We start from the raw sequence: 6112 nt of genomic DNA on the forward strand, positions 1-6112 counted from the left end.
ATAGGACCATATCTAGTTAGGGTGAACAGGGCCATACCTTTTGATTAGGGAGCCGAGAAGGATCAGTGACTGAACGTTCACCTCTGGTATGTAGGGTCTCTGGTTCGATCCTAGCTCGTGTCAAGTGGCGGTCAAACACCGTGTACATGCGTTTTCTCAGGGTTTTACCGTTTATTGTTTATTGTTTTCTCTTTTGTTCATTCCACCATTTCATTCATTCTCATCATCACCGTCTTCTTTAGTCTTCCCGACATAACCGTGGGACGTAAAACTCAAAGATTTTTCCCACTTAAATTTAGACACAGATGGCGTACAAGAAACAGGGCAGGTTTTTGTTCTCTTGTACATTTGAAATATCTAGTAAGGAAGCAGAAATTAACGCTAACAACTCAAGGCCTGCAGAGAAAGAAACGTCAGTAACTACATCGGTGAAAAAAGTGTTGTGTGTATGCCTATGTCTAAGGAGGCTAGCGTTTCTTTCCATGATTTAGTATCAACTCCCAAATATTGTTTGAAAAGTTTCCAGTAAATCTAGATCTAAGCAGCGTGCTGAGCTACTAATATCTCCAGAATCTGTTCGCAAAGCATCATTCGAAAGGGGTCGGCAACGTAGAACGTTAGTAGCAAGTTCAGAAGACCTGATAGAAAAAAAGAATATGATGAAGATGAAGCAACAAAAAATACAAATAAAAACTAAATGATCGTTGTTTCGCAGCATTTCCTTTTACTACCCTTTGTCTTCATCCTTTGGGTGCTGGATATATTGCTACAAGTCCAAAGCGTGGTATCATACGCGATGTGTCGAACGAGAACAAAGGAAAATATTTACTTGTGGACGTTTTCTCAGCAATCCAGCAACAGAACGAAATAAAAGTCCAAACGAAAAGTTTATTGTTTTCTGTTATGCAAACTGAAATTTTGTTTTTATGTACTCTTTTCGTATATGATAGGCTAGGCCTATAGACAAGGGTTAATTAACGATTTTTTGCTGATTACAAAAAAAGAGCGCGTTCGTATTATTATTAACATACTGTTCAAAAATTTTTAGTATATTGTTATTATTGTGCTACAAAAATAAGGCATTAGAGACTACTTATTTGTGTTGTATTTTCTTAAAATACATTGAAGAGAAACTTGCTCCCACCCATATATAACTATATGACTATGAGCATGTAAATCTATCGCTTACACCATCTACAATTCTAAAATATTATGTATACGAATCGTACACTATGTTTTAGTACGACTTTACAATTGTGTGTGGTTTCAATTCACTTAATACATGTGACCCTATTCACTTTACGAATGGCCCTATTCACCCAGATATATTAGGATGAATAGGGCCACTGGGGCCGAGTGTATATATATATATATATATATATATACATTTTTATACTATTACACAATTTTTGAAGAAAATGATTTTATAGTAGAGATGTGGTATATTACAATTGTGTGTGGTTTCAATTCACTTAATACATGTGACCCTATTCACTTTACGAATGGCCCTATTCACCCAGATATATTAGGATGAATAGGGCCATTGGGGCCGAGTGTATATATATATATATATATATATATATATATATATATATATATACATTTTTATACTATTACACAATTTTTGAAGAAAATGATTTTATAGTAGAGATGTGGTATATTATAATCCTGTAAAATGTTCGTTAATAAAGCACTAATTATAACAGTACAAAGTAATTTTCCTGAAAGTGGCACTATTCACCCCAATTTGCCCTGTTACCTATTTCATTAAATACTCAGAATGAACGAAATTTTATTTATACACTAAAATTTTCGTGTGCTTATTTCTTTTATAAATTTGGCAACGTATTGGTCATTTCTGTTCCTGTTTGTTCGTCTCCAGTTAGTATGAAATGTGTGAATGTTAGTTAGTATTAGGAAATGCCCCACACTGGTTTAAAACCGCACTCCCGTTTGATGTATCTGTGGTCATTTTTCCGAAAATGCCTTGGTGACAACCTACAAGTAACAATCTTCCAATACGTCTATGTTTTGTTTTGTATCAGTCGATGAACTGTCTATGTTGAAATTTCTCTCTGGGGTGGTAAAGATACAACAATCTAAAATTTCACGGAAGGAACCACAAAACTTACGTGCTTGGCGAAGGGTTTTTACTCGTGTGGCCGTAAATAATGAGTGCTATCTGCTTTCTTTCCTTCTTTCTTTATGTATGCAAAGCCAATCTGTCTAGTTTATTTTTAACTTTAACGAATGTAATCAATTAATATGTACTTTTAAGCGTATTACAAGTTCGGTTCAGCCTTGGTCAGAACGAAATTTAACACCTCACTGACGTACTAAATTTGCCGACTTAAACATTGTTCAACATCTATAATCATTGTAGAAGATTGGTATGCGGCGCAGATTGCCTTCTTGATCATCACACAGTCATGTGAGTGCTGCTGTGCATGAAGAATGGCAGAATATTTTGTAAACGTTTCACACGAAGACAAAACATACTGCAGGTAGGCTAATGCCATATTAACAAACAAAAAAAGTTGCATTTCATTTTTAAAAAAGGTATCCATTATTTTGATAACTATCTATATATACATTATCTGTAGTTTGCGATATCTTTCAAAAATAAATAGTTCGACTTATAACAGTATAATCATAATATTTCCTAATATTTAGGTAATACAGAAGCTAATAGGTCATCCACGATATGTCCATCCAGATATACCATCGGTTGAGTCCTATGTGACGATCAGTTCACTTCAACATTGCATGACATAGTATTTTTAACTGGATAAGATTGCTTTCAAATATACAATAGATATTTTATTCCGCTCGTGTTGAGACATTTCCTTTTCCCGGAAACATTTGCGCAGATTGCTAGAAGAATGGCAGTGATCAGATAAATATGGTGTAGTATCACCTTTGTGTTCGGAACACAGTGCGGTGTGGAATTGAGTCATAGAGATTGTAAATAGTAGTAGGCAGAATATTATATTATTCTGCGTGCAGTGTGTCACTCAATTCCGTGAGAGAGTATTAACGTAGAAATCTAGAGGCCTATTCTGGTTTAGTTGTTAGTGACTATCTCTCTTGCTTCTCTCGTTCCTTTTGAACATTGAAATTGGTGATTTGTAAAGAGGCTTATTACCGTTCGGCCAACCATATTCCTTGTAACACGTTCAATTACGATAATAGTTTATCAATACTCTAACATGTCTACATGGAAATTGCTTTGAAATAAAGTCGTGAGGAATACGCAAACAAACGGATATTATTGTGTACTTTATTAAAAGTAGATCCGAATGTAGTTTCATCCTTTAGGAATAAACACGAACAAAAACTATGGAAGGAATTGATGAGCCTTTCAAATAGTTCAAGATGGGCAAAAAAATGCTCGAAAACAATAAAGAAGTGCAGATTAAGAATCGGGGATCTTTCAGATAATAACAAAGTCAATTTCCTTAGTACGAATAGTCTACAAATACATTCAGATTTGTCTCTCTTTTTATTTTGTCCTTCTACCTACCGTTTAAATAGTGAGGTGGGTAGAGTTCTTTAGTATTTATCCTCGGCAGTCAAGTATCTCTGTCTGTCAGATATCAAATTAATCTAAGGATAATGTCTATCAACAGATTGATATTTCCCTTTTTTTTTTTTTTTTTTTTTGAAATAACAAGCAAGGCTTTATTTTCATGAACTAAAGGACTAAGGATACAAAATAATTTTCTGTTTTTACTCGGGAAACCAATTCGCTGAGCTTGGAGCCTATACAAATGACAGCCTTTTATATACAAAATGAAAAATACAACTTACTGTAAGAATAGTGATTGTCCACCCATGTTGTCCAGCAATCGTTGGATTAAGACTTGACTAATTAAAACTTGACCAATTGAGTTACTGGTTGATTCCTGGATGATGACTGGATCTTCCCCTTACCTTTTTATATGTTATAATTTTCGTTATTCAGACCCTCAGGGTCTCCATAACAGGTTTGTTTGTCCTCCTAATTACTCTTCACGCTACGTAACTGTCGGAGAACCTCATTAGTCAATGATAAGTGTTACTGTTCATCAAAATTCCTGTTTTACTTAATTAAGTATTATCTTATACATATATATTTTTTTACATATAATTGCTAGTTCTAACAGTAGTAAACAATGTTGGTTATTTGACTAAGAATAAAACTTTTTGATTTTTTTTACAATATGATGGAAAGACTTTTTTAAACTCAAGTCTTATAATTTCATTACACTACCTTGTGTGTACAGATCAATAGTATTGGTGCAAACATGAAATGAAAAGAAATGCCATAAAAAAATTAAAGATTGCTAGGCTACTCACATTTACTAGGCGTGTGTTTGCACAAACAGGTATTCGATTAGGTTGAAACATGGAGGCCAAAGATAGCTTTCAAGAGAGTAACATTGAAGAGGGAGAGGGCACCGAAGCCGCAGGGTTGGATGCTGTTCAAAATCATTCTACTCTTTTTTTACAAGTAGAAACCCATAGGGATGCGTTCGAGTCGAGTCGAGACAGAATTTTCCTGACAAAATTCGAGTCGAGACACAGCTCTTCCCATAGAAAATATATATTTTTCGAGTCGAGACATCACTTTTACGGCACATTTTCGAGTCGAGACAGTCTCAAATTTTGTCTCGTGCGCATCCCTAGAAACCCAACTAACAGAGCATTATATAATGACTAATTATAATGTTGTTTGTATGTTAATGCCTCACTTACAATTGGGCGTCTATATAAAGAACCTTCTTCAATAATTCCAAATTAAGAGTTAACGTACTAACAGAAAATTGGCGGCATACTACGCGCAGAAAGAATTGGTGTACTAAGCGCATATCGTATATTTTGAATAACATTACCACTTGATACCTTAAAAAATAGCATTTATAAATAATGATATCCTTTCCCAATTCAGTTTATCTTAAGAGAATAAAATTGTTATAGCAATGAATTCAGCATTTTCTGGGGAAAACGCGACTTAAACTGCTTAAGAAACAGTTACGGTAGAAGGGGGAAATAGGAGATATGTTTCTGTTAACCTTCTTTTCCTCATAGGTTATAGATGTTTTTCTAGTTTTTAAGAACTGATTGTATCGCAGGTTCTTCTGCACCTACTGTGGTAGTGGTAAGCTTTCAGCATTTTTACTTTTGATGCTGCAACATTTTTATTGTTGTTCGTCTGATTTCCACCCAATTGCCCCCAAAGTTGTAGTTGGGTGCAAAATGATTAAAGCCATTGTCGATGTACATAAACATTTGTTTGAAAATAATACCTGTTTTCCTCTCTCCTGTAAACCTACGAAAATGGAGTTACGTTCCTCTGGTTCTCGTACGACAATATGGCCTAGATGTTGAAGTAGAAAATGAAGTGGGTGAGGATGATAAAAGGGTTTAGTATTCTGTAGGATGAGTTTTAAAAGGCTGTATCTGAGATTAGGAATGGAAAGGCAACTGGGATAGACTATATACCAATCGAATTCATTAAAAATATGAGAGACAAGGGCAACAAAGAAATGTCACGATTGTGCAATGAAATATATGAAACAGAAGAAATCTTAAAATATAACTATTAGCTTCAAATAAAGTAAATCATACCTATAGAAAAAAGGTAAACAAAAAAATCTTGGTGAATTTTTACACAGTCTAATATTAGAAGATAAATAATAAGTCTAGTAATCTATGGTTAAAATAATGGAAAAATCCATGCAAACAATTGAATAAAGGGGAAGGTTATATTTGTTACATTGTTTATAACTATCGTAATTTATATATACACACATACATTCTATAGCCTATATCGTTACTTATATTTCATGTTTATCTATTATATAATAAATATACCTAATTGTTCTAGTTTATGAATTCGTTCCATATTTTTTTTAAAAAATAATCTCATTGCACGTAAGTCCGCATCAAAGGAAAGAATGCAACTTTTCCAAGAGTAGCAGATTGCCTATTCTTAGAGGATTGCTGCTACATGCTGACGTCAAGATATTTGTGCAGAATTTAAGTGTAGTCTCACAACTTGAACGATAATGCAGGCGGAGATCCCCACTGACTATCCCCACTGATTGACCTTTAAAAGTCCATCGTTGAA

The sequence above is a fragment of the Thermobia domestica genome, chromosome 11, assembly GCF_964235325.1.
Source record: "Thermobia domestica chromosome 11, izTheDome1.hap1.1, whole genome shotgun sequence".
Lineage (NCBI taxonomy): Eukaryota > Metazoa > Arthropoda > Insecta > Zygentoma > Lepismatidae > Thermobia > Thermobia domestica.